The 23,084-nt window shown below is 38.9% G+C and overlaps 1 protein-coding gene across 7 annotated transcripts in view; it reads left to right on the plus strand.

Annotated features, from left to right (window-relative positions):
* The window catches only part of IPCEF1 (interaction protein for cytohesin exchange factors 1), a 272,082-nt gene that overhangs the window by 113,732 nt on the left and 135,266 nt on the right, over positions 1-23,084 (plus strand). For 2 of the 7 annotated variants that reach the window (XM_023728931.1, XM_023728936.1), the window contains exon 2: positions 435-488. The exons of the other annotated variants lie outside the window; for them this stretch is intronic. The gene's annotated coding sequence lies outside the window, so the exon portion shown is untranslated. The remainder of the gene's footprint in view (positions 1-434; positions 489-23,084) is intronic. 7 annotated transcript variants of the gene reach the window in all.

Here is a 23,084-nt window from a genome sequence, read left to right on the forward strand (position 1 = left end):
TGTGAGATGAGGTCTCGCCATCGTTGCTTCTAGTGAGTGTTCTGGCAGTACTTCTTCCAAGACAGATTTGTTCTTTCTTTTGATAGTCCATGGTAGATTCAATATTCTTCGCCAACACCATGATTCAAAGGCATTGGTTCTTCTTTGGTCTACCTTATTCATTGTCCAGCTTTCACACGTGTATGAGGTGATTGAAAACACCATGGCTTGGGTCAGGCACGCCTTAGCCTATTACCCAGGCCTTTTTCATTCCTATGAGATCAAGTGTTCCATCTCACCGTCTAGGAGAGACACTGGATAGCTACCAAGGTGACCAACTTACTATTCTCTTGCTTCTTTTTTGGTTTGTTGTGGCAGGATTCTGATTTCCTCTTAGGTGGTTGAATCCAGGAGAGAAAACTCGTGACACACTTTCTTGTCTCTTTCTTGTACAGATCAAAAGCAACAAAACTGAAACGAGGCAGTTGATAACAGTTCTTGGCTTTTTGGTATGTAACTGGAAACTCTTTGAAACTAATTCTTTCTTTAAGCCATGCTTATGACCTGAAGAGCCTGTTCCTCACTTTGTCGTTCTAGTTTGTGAGCCAAATTAGAATAGTCTAGATATGTTTGTCCCCAGGCTATGAAGAGGGAAGTTAACAGAATTGAGTAATAACCAGCTGTTTTTAAACGAGATGTCCTCTGAATTTCCTCTTGACAATGGATTTCTTGGAGGTGACAACTTTTCAGTGGGACAGTAGTTTAGTAAAGCAGTTTATTTCTTTCTGGAATTAATTTTTTTGACAACCAGAACTATCAGAGTACCATAGAACTATAATTATGTGAAGATTCTCTTTTATAAGCAAGTACACATTTAGATGCTCAAATGTAAAGTGTATGCTCTAGAAATGGGGCATTTGCTCATCTAAATTTATTGAAAATCAAATAGAGTATTTACACTTAAGGATTATAAAATAAAAATAAAACAATCTTAAGATGTTCCCACCTTAAAAGTTCATCCCTATGAACTAGGTTAGATGGAAGTTCTGTGAATGTATGTCATTCTTTTTGTTATTTCTTTGACTCTTCTATTTATAAAATGATTGAAAAAGAATTATGTCTCAACTACTGGCTGGGACACTCATCTTTTCTTTGGTTTTGTCATTTTTTTAAAGATAAAACACAATTCCATATTTGCTAGGGAATGCAAGGGAAGCATTCTTTATGCAGCCATATGTCAAGGGCTCATCCTTTTGTGATTCTATGGCTATAACTGAAATTCTGGTAATTTTTCAAAAAATATTAGCATATTCATTTAAAGGCTATCATTTTTCTATGATCCAACTGATAGTAATAATAACCACTACTCTCCCCAGTATGTACTTTTTACCACTTCCAATTATATGGTAGCTGTCTTTGAAACGTTGTTACTCGTGATCCATTAGACACCATCACACTTTTTGGTGACCCCTGCTCTTCTCAGTTTTCCTTCCCTGGTTAGTAAAGTCCATTGTTCTTATTTCCCAAGTCATTGACATAAAAGTTAGTTTTGGTGCATACTGTAACTATTCAGATGTCCTCAAATGTATGAGTTTCTACTGTTTCAACATGTACATACCAAAGATATGCATTTATTGATGAGATTGTGTGACTCAGTCAATTAGACACCCACATAGCCTTCTGTGATAAAGAATGTTTTATTTACCATAAAATTTGATGTTTCACTGAGAAATTTTAGGGGCTATTTTTCACAGCTGGATGGTCTACAAAACTGGTTACCTTAAGTCAAAGATATTGACAAAAAAGAGTAGATTTTTACTATCTTCAAAAGTTGTCAAGTAATTTGTTTTCTTATTATAATACTTCCGACCTTCATATTAGGGGATTCCTCATCATGAACAGTACCTAAGAAAAGCCTGGTTTGTTGTTAGAAAAAGATGTGTTATAAGGAAACTCTGTATTGGTTGAAAAACTGGATTCAATGAACTCTATGGTCTCTTGTAATATAAAATCTTATACTTGTTATATAAGATGATACCTGGCTATGCCACCAATGACCACATTAGATAACTTGAATCTTGTTAAGCATTGTGAAATTTGTGCCCTGGGCAAGATCAGAGACATAGTGGTTAAGAGGGTAGGCCCTGAACTCAGATTGTCTGGGTTTGATTCTCGTCGCTAACACTTGTTAGCTGTGTGACCTTGGGCATGTTACTTAACGTTTCTGTGCCTTACTTTCCTCACTTGTTAAATGAAGATAATAATAAAGCCAATTGCTGTCGAGTAGATTCTGACTCACAGCCACCCCATGCGTGTCAGAGTAGAACTGTTCTCCACTGAGTTTTCGATGGCTGATTTTTCAGAAGTAGATTGCCAGGGGTGCCTCTGGGTGGATTCAAACCTCCAACCTGTCTGTTAACAGCTAGCACATTAACCATTTGTGCCACCTAGGGAATCTAGGATGATGGTTGTACCTCATAACATTGGTGCAAGGATTTCATGGGTTAATATGAACATAGCTCTTAGGACTATATCTGACACCTAGTTAGATACTCAGCAAATGTTATTTATGATGGTGATGAATGATGTTGTCATCAGCTGGAGCATCGGTGCTGCTTGGAGATTTTGATTCAGTTGACACTAATCCTTGGAGCAGATCTTTCAATGATTTCTATGGATTCCTGATGACTTATTTCTTCATGTATCTTCGTGTCCTATCTTGGTTCCACCTGAAGGCAACATTAAGGCAAAGCTCAGACTCTCCACTGCTTTCTACGGATACAAAACATTGAAGAGACACTTCCTCTCTTACAGTGCTTTTCTCCGTTTTACAGGTTCTGCCTCTCATCTTCCTATTCTTCTCCCCCTACCCGTCTTTAAGGACCTATGGTGGTGCAGTGGTTAAGCACTCGGCTGCTAACCGAAAAGTTGGCAATTCAAACCCACCAGCCACGCCATGGGAGAAAGAGTTGGCAGTTTGCTTCCGTAAAGATTTACAGCCTTGGAAACCCTATGGGGCATTCTACTCTGTGCTATAGGGTCTCTATGAGTTTGAATAGACTCGATGGCAGTGGGGTTTTGTTTGTTTTTTTTTTTTGACTCACCTTTGGTATGGTAGACACTTCATTCCATTGCCTTATGCAGGACTTTCTCATACATTCAAGCACTTGAGAATTTCAAATTTTACCATAGAGGAGCTGTTGTGGAATTTTTCTAGCAAAGCCAGATCTTCACCTAAGAGAAAGCCTTGAACTAGCTAAATCACTAGGATAATAAAATGTTCTCTAACTCAATGCAGAAGTATATTAATAATTTCAGTTTTAGCATTTCCCTTAAGCAATAGTGAAAGACCCTTGCTTGTATGTTGTTGTTGTTAGTTGCCATTGAATTGGCTCCAATCCATGAAGCCTTATAGATAACATGAAAGAATGTTGCTGGGTCCTGCGCCATCTTCCTGTTAATCACTATGATATGTTATACACACAGTTGAGTCCAAGCATATGCAGTGGGAGCAAATAGTTCATATTTATTTCTCATTAGAATGTGCCTAAATTTCTGGTGCCATGATTATTTTGAGTTCTTCATAGAATTCTTAAGTGCAGAATGCTTGTCTAAATATTTTGACATATTCCTGCTGGGCAGTGAATATTGTGAAGTTTTATGTGAATGCATTTTGAGCACAAGGTTATATTTTTCCTATTCTTTTTCACTGTGCCTGTGAGAATTATCATCTAAGACCTACTTAATGTTGATTTATGTTACCAGGTGATTTGAGGGTGTCGATGGACTTTTTCCAGAACAGAAATGTGTGCGGCCAAGTCTCATACCTCTAATGGAGAAACAACTTGGATTCCAAGGATTTCTTGGCTTATTTTAAAATAAATTGTGTGTTAAATCTTGCTTACTGGCAATGAAGGAAGAGATGACCACGTATGTTTTCTTCTAGAAAGGCTTATAAATTTTTGCACGAAGTATACTCATGTAATCAGGAATGGGAAAACTGGATTACAATAAGAGAACTGACTAGCTGAAGAAGTACTTACATACAGTTCGAAAATAAGGATACTGATTTCTAAGGAACAGAATCCAATTCCAAGACTGATGAGGTGTTAGCTGAAAATCTCAAAATCTTTTGCCGTCATTTCCCACAAATTAATAGAGCACTTTTCCAGACAAACTTCTGTGTTTACCTTTTGTAGACAGTGAGAGGGAGAAAATGAATAAGCTTACTCAGGAGCAAAAGTTTTCTGTTGCCAGTTATTTCATTTTCCCTTAGCTTATTGTCCTCAGTAGAGGTATCAGTGACTTGCCAAATAAAATCATCGTCCAACTAAAGAGTTCCAAAAAAGGAACTAACTACCTTGGTATATGTCAGTATACTTTACACAGGAAAACTTCAACAAAATTGGAAGAAATTTAGAAAAAACTTTTGTTAATAATTGCTGAGGCTCAAGGGGCTCTTTGTAGAATGGGCTAGACTACACTGTGGTAGCAAATTAACCCTGAAATCTCAGCATCTTAACACAGCACACTTTTTATTTCTTATTTACACTATGTGCGCAGTGGTGGCTGACATGTGGAGGGGAAGGCTCTTCTATTCCACACAGTTACTCAGGCATGCAAGCTGATGGAAGCTCCACCATCTTTTGGTACCACCAGTTCAACAGGTGGCTTCAGGGTTTGTCATAACAGGGGAAGAGAAGGTGTGGAGCACTCACAGTCTTCTCCAGACAGGAAGTGATCTGCATCACTTCCACTCAAAGCCTATTGGCTGGAAGTGGTCACATGACTTCTTTCAATTTCATGGGGTTGGAACGTCTTCCTGTGGGCCAAGAGAGGAGAATAACTAGATATAGTAACATTAGTAGTTTCTCCTTTGATACAATTTGCTGTAAAATTCCCATATTAGACATTAATATAAAACAATTTTCTTTTTTTCCTAAATCAATCCCATTTATAATTCCTAATGTTTTACTATGCAGGTACATTATTCTAATCTTTTTAAATTAACTTCAGATTTTCTGCTTACTGACTTTAAGTAGGAATGAATAAAACAAGGAGTATAGGGAAGGAATTAGCAAAGGTATAGATATAATCAACAATAGAAAAACGTCTAGTAGTCTTTTAGCCCTCGTATGTCTATACATCTATAACCGAAAAACCCAAATCCATTTCTATGGAGTTGATTCCAACTTGTTGCAACCCTATAGGACAGAGTAGGACTGCCCCATATATGGGGTTTCCAAGGCAGTGAATCTTCATGGAAGCAGACTGCTGCATCTTTCTCCGGCGGTGCGGCTTGGGCCATAGGGTCGCTATGAGTCGGAACTGACTAGATGGCACCTAACAACAACAACATACTTGAAACAGTTTCAATAGATTGTCTCTAATTTATTTTGAACGTTTTTTTGCATTACGTACACAGCTTTCTCTGAATCTTAACCTCATCTTCTTTTCCTTCTTCTATCTCCGGTTTCCTTTTTATTATATTTCTTTTTTGGTTTATTAAAGCATTTTGTAAAGAAATATTTTTCACATAGATTATATGAGAGATAAGCATAGGTCTGAAAATATCTTTATTTTGCCCTTATACTTGATTGTGCATTTGACTGGATATAAAATTCTATGTACAAATTTATTTTGACTCAGAACTTCGAAGGACCAGTTCCTGGAGAAGGACATCATGCTGGGTAAAGTAGAGGGGCAGCGAAAAAGAGGAAGACCCTCAATGAGATGGGTTGGCACAGTGGCTGCAACAATGGGCTCAAACACAGCAACAATCGTGAGGATGGTGCAGGACTGGGCAGTATTTCGTTCTGTTGTTCATAGGGTCACTGTGAGTCGGAACCAGCTTGACAGCACCTAACAACAACAACAATAGAACTTCAGAAGCATTGTTCCAGTGTCCTTTGGCATCCCATGGTGCTTACGAGAAAGAAAGTCATTCTTCTTCTTTTCGTTTCTTTTTTCCTTCCAAAAGAAATCTATTTCAGTAAAAAAGTAATTTATTTAGGTATTAGGTTAAAAAAAAAATTACATAAATAACAACACACGTGGTACACAGATATGTCCAAAATTATGTATGGGAAAAATCAAAACCTTCAGAATCCTAGCCCAACTCTTTTTTTTTTTTTTAAAAAAAACTGATCGTGGAAAAATACGTAACATAAACCAAAATTTCTCATTGTAACCATTTCTAAGTGTGCAATTCAGTGGCTTTAGGTGCATTCACAGTATTGTGTAACTATCACCACTATCTATTTCCAGATATTTTAAATCATCCCAAATAGAAACTCTATACGTATTGAACATTAATTCCCCATTCCTCTCTCTCCCCATCCCCTGGTAACTTCTATTCTACTTTCAGTCTCCATGAATTTGCCTATTCTAGATAACTCATATAAGTGAATCATGCAATATTTGTCCTTTTGTGTCCGGCTTATTTCACTTAGTGTAATGACTTTAGGGTTCATCCATGTTGTGCCAGATATCAGCACTTCCTTCCTTTACATGACTGCATAATATTATATTGTATGGATATACCACATTGTGTTTATCCATTCATCTGTCGATCGACTCTTGGGTTGTTTCTACCTTTTGTCTGTTGTGAATAGTGCTGCCATGAACATTGGTGTACATGTATCTGTTCGAGTCCCTTCTTTCAAAAATGTGTGCATCAATCTGACTAGGCCATGATTCCTGGTACTGTGTGATTTTGCTGTAAGTTGTAAACCTGCCTCTATGATGTTAATGAGGGAGGATGGGTGGCAGTTGTGTTAGTAAGGCAGGACCTGATCTAAAACACGGGATTGTCTCCGGAGCAAATCTCTTGAGATATAAAAGACAGAAGTGAGCAGCGAGACAGGGGGACCTCATACCATCAAGAAAGCAGTGCTGGGAGCAGAGTGCGTCCTCTGGAGTAGGGTCCCTGCGCAGAGAGGCTCCTAGTCCCGGGGAACACTGAAGAGAAGAAGGCCGACAGAGAGAAAAAGCCTTCCCCTGGAGCTGACGCCCTGAATTTGGACTTTTAGCCTACTTTGACTGTGAGGAGATAAATTTCTCTTCCTTAAAACCATCCACTTGTGGTATTTCTGTTATGGCAGCACTAGATGACTAAGACAGATTCCATAAATTTTGTGATAACAGACCTTGGCTTTTGAGGTTGGTGAAGTTATTTAGGGCAATGAGCGAGAGTTGCCGATACGTATGTGAGCTGAAGGTGAGGAGGTAGTTATAAAGCAGCATGTAGGTGAGGTGCCAGTGAGAGAGTCGGTATGTAATGGACAGAGTGGGTGGACCATGTAATGAACAGAGTGGGTGGACCACAGGAAGCTGGGTGGACCACAGGAAGGTGGCTGGAAGAAAAAAAAAATTTTTTTGCCTTTGCTTGAAAGCAAGAATAAAACAACCCAAAGACAAAACGGAAAATCTCACACGCAAAGTCTATAAAGAGATGGAAACTTAAAAATAAGCACACAAGGTGTATAAGTAAACTAAAGTGTCTGGCCAACTGCAATCTAAACTGTACTTTTTACTTTTTGTATTATATCCCAGGACTTTATGCAGTGAGATAGTCTAATTAGAAAACAAATGAAAGAGCAGCAACTTCCTTTACAAATAAATCTAAAATATCCTTTTGTAAAACTTAGATTTCTGGATTTATGATTCTAGTATTTAAAAAAATGCTCCACTGAATCCAAAGAATGCCAAATTAAAGAGTCAGAACAATTTTTCCATCTTTAGTCTCAAGGAGCCATGGTGGCATAGTGGTTAAACCGTTGGCTGCTAACTGAAAGGTCAGTGGTTCAAACCCACCAGCCATTCCATGGGAGGAAGATGTGGCAGTCAGCTTCCATAAAGATTACAGCCTTGGAAATCCTATGGGGCAGTTCTGCTCTGTTCTATAGGATTGCTTTGAATCTGAATCTACTCAGTGGCAATGGGTTTTGTTCTGGGATTCAGTCAAAGTTAAATATTTTACTTACATATTTGTCCACTAGGTGTCTCTTGGCTTACATGCTGTGATTCCAGAGACAGCTAATGCATTCTGAAGGCATTAGCTCATGTGGGTTGTGATAACAAATATCTCAATTTTGGGGTATATAAAAATGGTTGCTATGAGTTGGAATAGACTGGACGGCAACAGGTTTTTTTTTTTTTTTTTTTTCCGGAATGGTTTAAATTTAACAGTTTTTTATAAAAAATAAGTAGATGTGTCTTGGCTGCATCTCTCACTCTTGCTTTAGAAGTTTTGGAAACAAGTAACTCAGCTTCATCAGTAAAGATGTTAAATTTAGAACCCTGTGCCAGGGTAGTTAGTAGCCCATTATGAATAGAAGCCTTAGATAGAATAGGTGATCCATGTAGGGGTCCAACCAGCAAGTCAGCAGCACAGTGTTTCTGAATGAAGCCTTGGAAAGGATGCTCAACTCCAAAACAAGCTGTGTTTGCCCTCCAATGCCTCCTTCTGGTTGCCCAGACTCATCACAACCCCACAGGGCAGCTCATCTGTGGTCTCAGAAGTAGCCCTTTGGGCAGCCACATTGTAACTATGAGTCGTGGTAGTTCCCTTCTGAACAGGTCCAAATTTGGTAAATAGCCTACCCACTCTAACTTGTCCTAAGGTTGTTGACAATGTAAGTCAACATGTATCTATGAGGTACCTATTGTATATCTGGTCTGGGACACTTACAGGAATTACTGGAGTCATTCATTCTGTAAGAATGTCATGAGATTTACTATTTGGAGAAAAACAAAGCATGTTACTACAGAGAAGTTGAAAGGCAAAGATTATTATAGGGCACAGCTCTGCTGATGTCCAACGCATCCTGGGCTTAGACTTTGAAGGCCTGGATTCATGTTCTGGCTTTATAACTTATTAGCTGTGTAAACTAGTTAGTCTACCTGCTCTGTATATCAGTTTCTTCATCTGTAAAAGTATAGATAATTACTTATCTTATAGGATGTATTGGTTTCCTAAGGCTGTTGTAACAAAATAACACAAACTGGGTGGCTTATTGAAACAGAAATTTATTTTCTCATAGTTCTGGCTGCTGAGAGTCTGAGATCAGGATATCAGCCATGATGATTCCTTCTGAGGGTTCTGAGAGAGAATCTGTTCCAGGCCTGGCTCTGAGCTTCTGGTAGCTCCAGGCATTCCTTGGCTTATAGCTGCAGCATCGCGTAGTGTCCTTCTTCTGTTTCCCTGTTTCTGTGTATCTTCTTCTCTTTCATAAGGATGGGGGTCATATAGGATTTGGACCCACACTACTCCAGTATGACTTCATGTTAGCCTAACTGATAACATCCTCAAAGACTCTCTTTCAAACAGGGTCCCTTTCACAGGTACAAAGTTTAGGATTTCAGCCTCTTTTTTATTGTAGTTTAGATGAAGGTTTACAGAGAAAATTAGTTTCTCATTAAACAATTAGTACTCATATTATTTTGTGACACAGGTTGCCAACCCCACGACATGTCAACACTCTCCCCTTCTCGACCTTGGGTTCCCTGTTACCAGCTTTCCTGTCCCCTCCTTCCTTCTTGTCCCTGCCCCTGAGCTGGCGTGCCTGTTTAGTCTCATTTGTTTTATGGTCCTGTCTAATCTTTGATGGGAAGGGTGAACCTCAGGAGTGACTTCAGTACTGAGTAAAAAGGGTATACAGGGTCCAGACTTTTGGGGGGTTTCTCCAGTCTCTGTCAGACCAGTAAGTCTAGTGTCATGGATTGAATTATGTCCCCCCAAAAATGTGTGTATCAGTTTGGCTGGGCCATGATTCCCGGATTGTGTGGTTGTCTTCCATTTTGTGATTGTAATTTTATGTTAAAGAGGATTAGGATGGGATTGTAACACCACCTTTACCCAGGCCACATCCCTGATCCAGTGTAAAGGGAGTTTCCCTGGGGTTTGGCCTGCACCACCTTTTATCTCTCAAGAGATAAACGAAAAAGGAAGCAAGCAGAGAGTTGGGAAACTCACACCACCAAGAAAGCAATGCCCGGAGCAGAGAGTGTCCTTTGGACCTGAGCTTCCTGTGCAGAGAAGCTCCCAGACCAAGGGAATACTGATGACACGGACCTTCCTCCAGAACCGATAGAGAAAGCTTTCCCCTGGAGCTGACGCCCTGAATTTGGACTTGTAGCCTACTGGACTGTGAGAGAATAAACTTCTCTTTGTTAAAGCCATCCACTTGTGGTATTTCTGTTATAGCAGCACTAGATGACTAAGACAGGATTTGGTACCAAGAGAGTGAGGTGATGCTCTAACAGCTACCTAAAATGTGGAAGCAGTTTTGAAACTGAATAGATAGAGGAGTGGCAGCAGCAGAGGGCCAGCAGCAGCAGAGAACCAGCAGCAGTAGAACTGGGAAACCAGCGCGAGACTGCACTGGAGCCGACCCATGGAGCAAGAGAGCTGAATACCTGTGTGCAAGAGGCTTCCTAGAGGAGTGCGGTGCCTCTGGGCACTTACCAGTGGAGCTACAGAGCTTTGGAAACTTGCCTGAGGAGCCAAGAGGCCAAGGAACCAGGAAACAGAAGCAGAAGAGACAAGGAACAAAAGAAACCGAGCTGACTCAGTCTCACAAGGTATGGCCATGACCTCAGGGGTTTCAAGGTGTGGAGCTGTGGCCTCTGGTGTTTCTAAGGGTGGAGTTGTCACTCTAATGGACTAGGAGAATGGTGCGCCTGAAGCTGAGGGAGCAGAGTTGCTGTCCCAGTGGGCCTGGAAGGCGGAGCTGAAGCCCAGAGCCGAGGGGCCTCCGCTCAGAATCCGAAGAGTGTGGCCAATACCTAGAGTCTGGAGGGCAGGGCCATTGTGTAAATTGTCTCAGAGAACAGAGGATTATTTTCAAAGCCTTGAGGGCTAACGTAATGTGTTCTGCTGACTTGCTTGGTGCCTATTATCCCTTCTTTTCCTCTAGTTTCTCCCATTTGTATGGGAAATGTCTAGCTGGTGCCTGTTCTGCTGTTGTACCTTTGGAAGCAGATAACTTGTATTCTAGATTTCACAGATGAAGAGGAATTTTTGGATTTTGGACTTGGAGTTAAAACTTTTGCTGTGATATGATGGGGAGAATATGTTTTCCATGTTGCAAGGATGTGATTTTTTGGGGGCCAAAGGGTGGAATGTCATGGATTGAATTATGTCCCCCCAAAAATGTGTGTATCAATTTGGTTGGGCCGTGATTCCCGATATTGTGTGGTTGTCCTCCATTTTGTGATTGTAATTTTATGTTAAAGAGAGTTAGGGTGGAATTGTAACACCACCCTTACCCAGGTCACTTCCCTGATCCAATGTAAAGAAGTTTCCCTGGGATGTGGCTTGCACCACCTTTTATCTCTCATGAGTTTTTGTAATAGTGGTCTCATACAGTATCTGTCCTTCTGTGATTGATTTATTCCACTCAGCATAATGCCCCAGATTCATTCACGTCTGAGATGTTTCGCAGATTCATCATTGTTCTTTATTGTTGCGTAATATTCCATTGTGTGTATGTACCATAGTTTGTTTATACAGCCATCTGTTGATGGGTACTTAGGTTGTTTCCATTTTTTGCTATTGTGAGTAATGCTGTAATGAACATGGGTGTGCATATGTCTATTCGTGTGATGGCTCTTATTTCTGTAGGATATATTCCTAGGAGTGGGATTGCTGGATCGTATGGTATTTCTATTTATAGCTTTTTAAGGAAGCACCATATCATTTTCCAAAATGGTTGTACCATTTTACATTCCCACCAGCAGTGCATAAGAGTACCAATCTCCTTGCAGCCTCTCCAACATTTATTTTCTGTTTTTTTTTTTTTAATGTTGGAGTGAGATGGTATCTCATTGTAGTTTTGATTTGCATTTCTCTAACAGCTGGTGATCTCGAGCATTTCCGCATGTGGCTGTTAGCTGTCTGAATGTCTTCTTTGGTGAAGCATCTGTTCATACCCTTTGCCCATTTTTTAATTGGATTATTTGTTTTTTTGTTATAGAGGTGTTGGATTTTCCTATAGATTTTAGAGTTTAGAACTTTGTCGGATTTGTCATAGCCAAATTCTTTTTCCCAGTGTGTAGGTTGTCTTTTTACACTTTAGGTGAAGTCTTTTGATGAGCATAAATGTTTAATTTTTAGAAAATCTCAGTTATCTAGCTTGTTTGTGTATTGTTAGTTATGGTTCGTAGTTTTTTTATGCTGTGTATTAGGGCCTCTAGTGTTGACCCTGTTTTTTCTTCTATGATCCTTATAGTTTTTGGTTTTATATTTAGGTCTTTGATCCATTTTGAATTAATTTTTGTGTATGGTGTGAGATGGGTCCCGTTTCTTTCTTTTTTTTTTACAGATGGACATCCAGTTCTGCTAGCACCATTTGTTAAAAAGACTGTCTTTTCCCCATTTAATGGAGGTTGGGACTTGGTCAAAGATAAGACAATGACAGGTGGATGGATTTATATCTGGGTTCTCAATTCTGTTCCATTGGTCATAGTAGCTGTCATTGTATCAGTACCAGGCTGTTTCACCTACCGTAGCTGTGTAGTAGGTTCTAAGACCAGGTAGTGCACATCCTCCCACTTTGTTCTTCTTCTTCAGTAGAGGTTTACTTATCTGGGGCCTCTTTCCTTTCCATACAAAGTTAATGATTAGCTTTTCTATCTTGTTAAAGAATCAGCAGTTTTTTTTTTTGGAGGACACAATTCAATCCATAACACAGAGTTTCTGTGAACACTGACAACAGTTTGCAAACATTCTCCCAAATGTCATTTAAGAGCCTCAAGGGAAGTCACCCTATTCTTGATCAGGGTAGCCCTTTCCATTAATATGCAGAGTAGCTTAGCTCCTGATATCTCTGCCTCTAGGTGATGGGCAATGCCTTTGCAATATCATGTTGTTAGCTATCGTCAAGTCAACTCCAAGTCATGGTGAGTTATGTACAACAGAGTGAAGTGCTGCCCAGTCCTGCATCATCCTCACAATCACCAGAATGTCTGAGTCCATCCTTGTGGCTATTGTGCCGATCCATCTCACCAAGAGTCTTCCTCCTCCTCGGTGGCCCTCTGCTTCACCAAACATGATGTCCTCCTCCAGCGATTGATCCCTCCTGATGACATGTCCAAAGCAAGTGACATCATAAGGCCCATTAAATAGCTATCTAGACAAAAGAGGAATTTTGCCTCCAACTCTAGAGTAACCTGTGCCAATAGCCCTTTCCAGCTAGGAGTGGTCTGGTGGCAGAGGCCCCTGCTGCAGGGGGTGTACCTATGATTTTGGTGGAAAGAGTATTCCGTGGAGCGTTGCTTGGCAAAGCTGAAGTATGGTGTGCACACAATCTGGATTTCATCTTCCATTGAGAGAAAATACTATTCACATGGAGAAATTTAGGGATGCAAATCGTGAAGAATCATAATTTGCCATCCTTGTCTGGCCCAACACAGCGCACTGCATATGTTCTTTTCCCACAGGCTGCAGTGAAGTGGACCTAGGAATCAGTCCCCATTGCAGGGACCTGGTGGGGGTCAAGTGGGCTCATGGGACGCATGCTCATAATAGATATCTTGCCAAGGGGCTGTCACTGCTTCCTGTGGCCATATCATGGGCCTGGAGCTCCTCTCCCTGTGTGATGTGGCAGCTGGGGGCCAGTAAAACCTTTGAGTGAGTGTCTTGGGGTTTCAATCACAAACCCCCTAAGATGGACCTAAACACACAGCTAGTTTGGATCTTAGAATGACTGGCTTCAAGAAAGTCCTTGAATCTGGAACTGGCCTTGGAGAGGAGGCGATTATGATGGCAGGTCTTATCTGCATTGATGCACCAGGGCTGTGCTAGAGTGTGTTTGTGTGTGGAGGGTGGTACAAATATATTTTGCTGGGTCCTTGCCTACATAAATAATTTGAGTCACTGAAAGTCAGTGTGCCAACCTTATTCTAGAGGACCAGTGGGTGCAATTTTTGCCAGGTGGCTATAGTGAAACCAAGGACAACCATAAGATAAAATCAACTTCATAAAAAGTAAGTCCCAAAGTTCTTCAGAGCATCTGGTCGACCCAGGCGCTGGGTAAATGGAGAGCACCTGTATTGGGAGCAAGGGACACAGCGTGACAGGGAACCAGGGTAGGCTCGGTCACTTCACTACAACCCTGAGGGGGGGCTTGCAGGGTACAACCTGTGGCAGAGCTCCCACTTGCCCGGATCTCAGAACATATGTGGGTGCAGACCTTAATCATAGAAGTTTTGGGTTCAAGAGGCATGCAGAAGGGCAGGGGACCCTGCAGTTCACAGATGTGAGGGAGCTTCAAGCCTCAAAGCTTGGCTTGTCCAATTGCTGTTTGTGTGGTGCAGGCTCTTCCAGGAAGTAAAAGAGGCAGATTGTGACTGATCTCCTGCAGTTTGCCACCTGGTTGTTACTATAGTAAAATAGCCTCCTGGGAGCATGTTTCTCCCTTCAGATTTGTGGATTTTGTATGTCTTAGCCTTGATTGTCAGGGCTGACACTTAGGTGGGAATGCATGAAGGAAAAGCAAGAAAGCAGCTTGCCAGCCTCGTTAGATGATATCTTACAGTATTTTAATGGTGTTGAAAATAAAGTAATTTTAGTCATCATAATTTCTCTGTTATAAAAAAACAACTGTGGCTCTTAAGCCATCTGTCAGTTCCTTATCAAAATGTAGAGAGAACGGAACAGATGATAACGCGGTGAAATGAATGAAAAAGACAACAATGCAAAAGAGAAAAAAAGAATGAGAATTTTCTAATGCAAATCGAGAAAGGATTGGGATCCAAATGACATAAGTTAAATTTAAAAAAAGCACAAAATAATTTGGATAGAGCCATTTTCCCTTTTATACATTTCCTGGAAAAAGTAACAACCCCATCTCCACGCTCCCCCCCACGGCGTACGTCATTGTACTCGTGCTAATGGGAGGTCATTTTGCATCTTTGCTTCCTTCTCTCCTGTGCTGCCTTGAGAAGAGAAATCTTCTGCTAATTGGCAAAATGAGTGGATTATTGCTTTGCTGTTGTATACGAGCAAAGACAAATCTCTCCTGCTTTCCATAAGCATCGCTGTGATGGGCAACCATTTAACAGAAGATGCAGGCTTCTAAACGATTCTGGTTGCCAGTGAAGTGTGCACCTTTGTTGCCACATGTGCTGCTTGCTTTTGGATGATTGAGACTTCTGCTTCCAGAATGATCAGCATTTTCTGTTTCCTCTTTTGCTGTGGTTTCTGGACTAAGAATAATGCACAGTTTGCCTGTGTCTGTGGACTTTTGTATTTAAGTTCATTTGTTGCTCTGATAGCATCTTGTCAAATGCTTAAAAAAAAACAAAAAAAACCCCAAGCCTGTCATTAGAGTCAACTCCTATTCATAATGACTCTGTGTGTGTCAGAATAGACCTGTGCTCCATAGAGTTTTGAATGACTGATGTTTTTTCAAAGTAGATGGCCACATGTTTCTTCTGAGGCACCTCTGCTTGGACTCAAACCACCAACTTTTTAGATGGCAATGATCACGTGAACCATCGGCACCACCCAGCAACTCTAAAATGCTAGCCTTGTAAAATTAAAGCGTAAAAACACTGTGAATTAATCTGTGGTTTTTGTTTAAAAATTTGATGTAAAGGCTCTGTTATTTATCTCCTGTTTTATTTCAATTAGAAAACTCTCTCTCAATCGAAATAAATTGTCTTCTTTTAAAAAACCTTTAAAACATTAGGCAGGGTGCTTGTTTTATTGCATCATTGCAAAGATTATAATGTCAATTAGGGAATAACCAAGACAGTTCCTTTTGGATCAACTGAATCTACACCTCTCTTTAGGGATTTTTTTTTTTTCTTGGATCTTAAAAAATACCAGTTATAATGGCAACGGCCTTCCTTATCAATAGAGCATTTGTTACATGTGAGTTCCTTTGGTTTATTTTCTGATTTTAAAATGCTATAGGGCCAGAGTCAAGTTTTCCTTCGGATTTAACTAACTTACCAAACAATTTCTAAAATAAATTACTAAAATAAATTCGATTTAAAAAGGATGCATTTTGTTCGTGACTAAAACAAACGGAATGATTCTTCATCAGTATATATGAGGGAGTCTCTTCCTTGAAATGGATGTTATTATTCATTTAATTATGAAATATATTTTCCTCTTTTCAGTTAGAGCTTCCCAGGAATTCCTTTTATTTCATTTCACAAACTGAAAAGTACTATGAATGACCTCGTTGGTCTGGCTGTGTCTTCTGTTATAGTTTGCTAAGGAATTGTTCTTTAAAGGAGATAACTACGTATCTCAAATATCACTGAGGGAACTCTTTCTTTAAACTCTGAAACCGGCACCAAAAATGTCCCTGAGAGAGCCAACTAGGGGGTTTAATCAACCTTGAAGTGTGAAAGCTATTTTATTTGATGAAATCTGTTATCACACTTGCTCAAACCCTTTAGCTGCATGCTAATTCCATTAGGAAGAATAATTTTGTGTAACAAAGCTATTCCTAGGTAATTGCACCCATTCTAGTTAATTGCTAACACTTATGGAGCATGCACTGTGCCCTAGTGTTTCCCATATGATATTTCATTCAATTTTCATAGAAACCCTGGGAGTTGGGTACTATTATTTCTGTTTAACAGATGAGATATCTGATACTCAGAAAAATTAAGTAACTCTCACAAGTTCACACATTTAACAAGTGGCAGAGCTGGAATTCAGACTTAAATCTGCTTGATTCTAAATATGAGCTTCAGTGCAGTAGTTTTAAAATATGTATGTATTTTGGGTTGTGTATGCATAAAATAATTTAGGAAGTCTGTGTGCCCCCTCATGCTGTAAATTGTCACCTAAACTTTTCATCATAACTTGGAATAGTTGCAAAAGATATTTCTGGCATATTGTAAACCTTGGTGTTAAAAAAGCTTACAAAACCCAAACCAAACCAGTTGCTGTTCTGACTCATGGCAACCCCAAGGGTGTCATACATACTGAACTGTGCTCCCTAGGGCTTTCAATGGCTGTGATCTTTTGGAAGTAGATTGCCTTTCTTCCCAGGCACCTCTGGGTGGTCTTGAACCATCAACATTTTGGTAAATACTCCAGTGCTTAACCATTATCGCCAACCAGGTACTCCTGAAAAAAAAGAAGAAAGCTTGCATTCCTCTTTAAATATAATCTGTGCAATCTAAGCACTACAAAGACTTAGTATGTACCATCATTTAAAATATAATATATAAGAGTTGCATATTTTACATTGCTTTTTTGTTTTCCTCTTGGAACTCATTTTTATTCTACTACCACATGGATTTTTATCCTATTATATAATATTTTTATGCTTGCAAGTCTTTTATTGATCATTCTGTCGTCCATTTTGGCAGAAAGACTACATATTTAAACTGAAATTAATTTTTTTTCTGTGATAAAATTTTTTCAGCCATGAGAGATTTCATTTGGAGTGAGTTATCATTACAATTATTGTTGGTTCATAATTTAAGTTATAACATGAATATATTATAACAACATGAATATATTGCACATTTTGATAAATAATGATTAAATACAAGGGGTATACATTTTTTTTAAATTGAAAATGCATTACTTAATCAGCTAGATGAGGCTTTCCTCCTCTAATTATGCGATCGGTCCATGGATGAATTTATTTATTGCTAGAATGAAAGAAAGTTCAGAACCAGTCCAAACCCTATTCCTTATTTTTATATACGTAAGCATGTAGACACACATTTCACATTAATAAAGAGATGAGAATGGAGCAATTTTTGAACTCCTTCCAAGTATAGGCCAAAAATTACACTGTGGTCTATCATAATTATTTTAATGATCGTCAGATAACACAGATAGGTTTTTCTTTAATTTTGTTGAACACAAAGAATTGGAAACCTCTTGATTCACAAACGTGTTTTCTTACCGTTATCATTAGAGTCTTATACCTTTTTTAATTCCTGGGAATTGTACTAAATCCTTTACCAGGATATATCAAATAACTACTATTTCTTTCTTTCACATACAGGCCCTTCCTTAAACTGATAGTCTCAGAAAGGGCTAAGGATATGGAAAAATTGTTATTTTCAAAACACCATTACCAACAGAGCTTGCTCTTCTTTCCCATAAACTGCGTTTTATTCTGTGCTTTAAATATATTGTCTTCAAAACTTTGGAGCTACAGACGTAGTTTATCAGTTAATGGGTACCATGTGCCCTATAACCTAGTTAGTAGAGCTGGTTCTTAATTGCCTAAACATGAGTCTCCATAACTACCATTTCATTTCCCAATTCTTCCTGTTTATGGCTATGTAATTTGTATGGAAGAAGAGAAACAAGAGCTGATATTAGATTATTTTTATGGTTCTGTACCAAATTAACTCTGAGTCATTTTGGTGAAATTATCTGATTTAATACATGCCAACTACTTCAAAAAATAAAATACCTAAACTCCAAAATCACTAACAAAAACACTCACATATAGTCTCCACAAAGGCACTTCTATCTCCCTATTATATATCCTCTTATATAATATTTTTATGTCACATGTCCCACACACTGATTGCATGTTATTTCTACCCATTTGCTCTTTGACTAAAAGAAGCCTTCCATCAGCACTGTTTCATTTTTATATCCTTCAGATAGAGAAGGAGATTTCTAACAGGAATTCATGATGGCAGTATGCCATTAAATGAAACAACCTGGGATTCATAGGGTTTCTTAATGGGATCTCATTTATAGCTTAGCGGTTTTATTGTTTGTGGTTTTAATTCATTTACTTAACAAATATTTATTGAATCACCCTATGTACAAAGATCGAGGATGCAACAGTAACTAAATGACTAAGACACTTGTCCTCTGGTAGGTTATATTATAGTGGGGAATCTGATATTAAATAACTAATTGCAAAATTAATCATTGATGTACAATTATGAGAAGTTTTATGAAGAAATACAAGCAATATATAAAAGGAGACCTGATCTCTCATAAGGATCAGGAAAGTTTTTTCCTGAATGAGTGACATTTGGTCTGAGGGCTAAAAGATTAGATGATACAGACCATCTTGGGTGGACATCATTGAAGAAGAGCATACATAAAGGTTCTGAGATTGAGAGGAATATGTTTAAGGAATTTAAAAAGCAGGTAACTCAGGGAGATGGAGAGAAAGATAGAAATGACCCTGGAGAGGAAACAGAGGCCAGATAGGATAAAATCTACTTCCTTGTAGTAGATTTTCATGATTTTGGTCTTTATTTCAAGACCAATGGGAAGCCTTTGTATGGATTTAAGGAAAAGGTGAAATAGTCAGATCTGCATTGAAAAAACATGACTCTGGGCCAGGGAGAAAGCCGGAACTTCAGTTAGGATGTCCCTGCAGTGGTCCATGAGACAGATGCTAGTGGGTTGGACCAGGGTGGTAGCAACGGACATAGAGAGAGTGGGCACACTTTAAGAGATATTTAGGAGGTAATGTTTGTACAGGAGAAATGTTCCTCAGTATCCAAAGAAGGCTAAAATACTAGTAATAGAGCACTGTATTCTCAACAAATTCCACTGTTTAGGAGAAAAATTTGAGATGAATTTTTCCCTTTGCCTTCGATTATCTCCTGCCAATTCTGAATTTTTATTCCTAAAATCTGGCTATGTGGAGGGACTCAGAATTCTACTGAAATAAAGTCCTCTGAGGTGTTATCTAAGGAGGCCTGGTTACTCAGTGGTTAAGTGCTCAGCTGCTAACTAAAAGGTCAGTGGTTTGAACCCACCAGTCACTCCAAAGGAGAAAGGTGTGGCAGTCTGCTTCCGCAAAGATTACTGTCTTGGAAAGTCCATGAGTCATTCTAACTTGTCCTATAGGGTCCTTATGAGTTGGAATTGACTCGATGACAAACAGATTTTCAATAGATTTTTGAGGTGTTATCTACTAGTTTAAAAAAGTCATTTAACAATGTTGCCTAACCTGTATCCATCATTGGACTAGCCACTGGGGTACAAAGAAGTCGGTGTCTTGGCCTTAGATGTTCTCTTTGTCCAACTGGGGAGACCCTGCCCACAGTGTCATGGTACAACACCACGGCCATTGTGGAATTATGAACAATTTCCTGTGGGAGATGTTGGGGAAGCCAGGATAGTACTGTGGTAGTTAAGAGAACAGGCTCTTGAGTCTGGTCTTGAATTCCCACACATGCATTTATTAACTTCCTCATCTAACTTGCCTAAATTTTCTCAGCTATGAAATGAGGCTATTAACAGTACATTATTCATAAGGTGGCTCTGACAGTTATATGACATGATGCATGAAAATTATTTAGAGCAGTGCCTGGCTTAATAAATGGAATAAATTTAGCTACTATATTATTATAGGAAGGAGTCAATGGGTGGTGAAAATAGTTAATGCATTCTGCTGTTAATCAAAAGATTGGAAGTTTCAGTCCACCCAGAGGTGCCTCAGAATAAAGATCTGACTATCTACTTCTGAAAAATCAGCCATTAACAACCCTACGGAGCACAGTTCTACTCTGACACACACGGGGTTGTCATGAGTTGGGATCACTTGACGGTGAATGGTTTTAATACTAGAGAGTCTCGTAGGTTTCACAGCAGTGCTTTGTATCATATTTAAAGGGTATATATACATAAAACCCAAATACCGAACCCACTTCCGTCGAGTTGATTCTGACTCATAGAGACCCTATAGGAAGAGTAGAACTGCCCCATAGGGTTTCGAAGGAGTGGTTAGTGGATATGAACTGCCTACCTTTTGGTTAGCAGCCTGAGCTCTTAACTAGTTGGCCAACAGGGCCACATATATATACAGCTGACCTTTAATAAATGCTTATATAAGGAATGGAAACCCTGGTGACATAGTGGTTAAGAGCTACGGCTGCTAACCAAAAGATCGGCATTTCAAATCCACCAGGTGCTTCTTGGAAACCATATGAGGCAGTTCTACTCTGTCCTATAGGGTCGCTATGAGTTGGAATTGACTTAAAGGCAAAGGGATTTATATAACGAGTGAATGTATTTTAGGATAATAATTTATTGAGTATTTGTTACATGTTAGGGACTGCTATGAGCATTATGAAGATATTTTCTTGTTTCTCATTCAACCCTAAGAAGGAAATATTATTATTATTCCATTTCACAGATGGGAGTTATGAGATCTAAAAATATCAGTTACTTGTCCAAGGTTACACCGCTGACAAGTGACCAAGCTAGGATTTAAACACAGTCCAGATTGAGCCAAAGCTTTTTTTTTTTTTAAATTAACTTCTACAATATATTTTCATCTTTACTTAAAAGTGCTGCTGATTTAAAACTAGCTTTTGATTATTATGTATTCTCTCAATCAATGGATACTAAAAATACATCGATGTAAAGACTCAATAAAATATTTATAGCATTAGGACATTACAACAGACCCAACTGAAATAAAAAGGATTATAACAGAATATTATGAAAAACTATACTCCAACAAATTTGAAAACCTAGAGGAAATGGATAAATTTCTAAAAACATATTACCTACCCAAACTAACACAAAATGATGTTGAAAATCTGAACAGACACATAACAACAGAAGAGATTGAAAAAGTAATTAAAAAAACTCCCAACAAAGCCCTGGCCCAGATGGCTTCACTGGAGAATTCTACCAAACAGTCAGAGAAGAGCTTACACTGGTACTACTCAGATTATTTAAGAACATAGAAAAGGAAGTGTTACTTCCAAATCCATTCTATGAAGCAAGCCTTGATACCAAAACCAGGCAAAGACATCGCAAAAAAAAAAAAAATTACAGACCAATATCTCTCATGAATACAGATGCAAAAATTCTCAACAAAATTCTAGCCAATAGAATTCAGCATCATATCAAAAAAATAATACACCACAACCAAGTAAGATTCACACCAGGTATGCAAGGATAGTTCTAACATTAGAAAATCAATCACCGTAATCCACCACATAAATAAAAGAATCACATGATCATCTCAATTGCTGCAGAAAAGGCATTCAAAAAAGTCCAACACCCATTCCTAATAAAAACTCTCAATAAAATAGGTATAGAAGGGAAATTCCTCAACATAATAATGGGCATCTACACAAAACCAGATGATGGCATCTATACAAAACCAGGAAACCCTGGTGGTGCAGTGGTTAAGAGCTAGGGCTGCTAACCAGATGCTCCTTGGAAACTTTATGGGGCGGTTCTACTGTGTCCTATAGGGTCGCTATAAGTCGGAATAGACTCTAACGGCAACAGGTTTGGTTTTTTTTCTTTTGGTAAACAAAACCAACAGCCAACATCATCCTTAATGGAGAGAGGCTGAAAACATACCCCTTGAAAACAGGAACAAGACAAGGATGCCCTTTATCACCACTCCTATTTAATGTTGTGTTGGAAGTCCTAGCTAGAGCAACAAGGCAAGAAAAAGAAATAAAGGGCATCCAAATTGGTAATAAAGAAGTAAAAACTATCCCTGTTTGCGGATGATATGATACTATACATAGAAAACTCCATGAGAAAACTACTGGAACTAATAGATTCAGCAGAGTAGCAGGATACAAGATACACATACAAAAATCAGTTGGATTCCTATACATCAATAAAGAGAACGATGAGAAGGAAATCAGGAAAACAATACCATTTATAATAGCCCCTAAAAAAAATAAAATACTTAGGAATAAATCTAACCAGGTATGTAAAAGACCTGTACAAAGAAAACTACAAAACACTACTGCAAGAAACCAAAAGAGATCTACATAAGTGAAAAAACATACCATGCTCATGGATAGATAGACTCAACATTGTGAAAATGACAATTCTACCCAAAGCAGTCTACAAATGCAATGCAATCCTGATCCAAATACCAACAACATTCTTTAAAGAGATGGAAAAACTAATCATTAACTTTATACGGAAAGGAAAGAGGCCCCAGATAAGTAAAGTACTATTGAAGCAGAAGAATAAAGTAGGAGGACTCGTACTACCTGACTTCAGAACCTACTATGCAGCTATGGAAGTCGAAACAGCCTGGTACTGGTACAATGACAGACACATTGACCAATGGAACAGAATTGAGAACCCAGATGTAAATCCACATATGGTCACCTGATCTTCGACAAGGGCCCAAAGTCCATCAAATGGG

The sequence above is a fragment of the Trichechus manatus genome, unplaced genomic scaffold (genome assembly GCF_000243295.1).
Source record: "Trichechus manatus latirostris isolate Lorelei unplaced genomic scaffold, TriManLat1.0 scaffold00002, whole genome shotgun sequence".
NCBI lineage: Eukaryota > Metazoa > Chordata > Mammalia > Sirenia > Trichechidae > Trichechus > Trichechus manatus.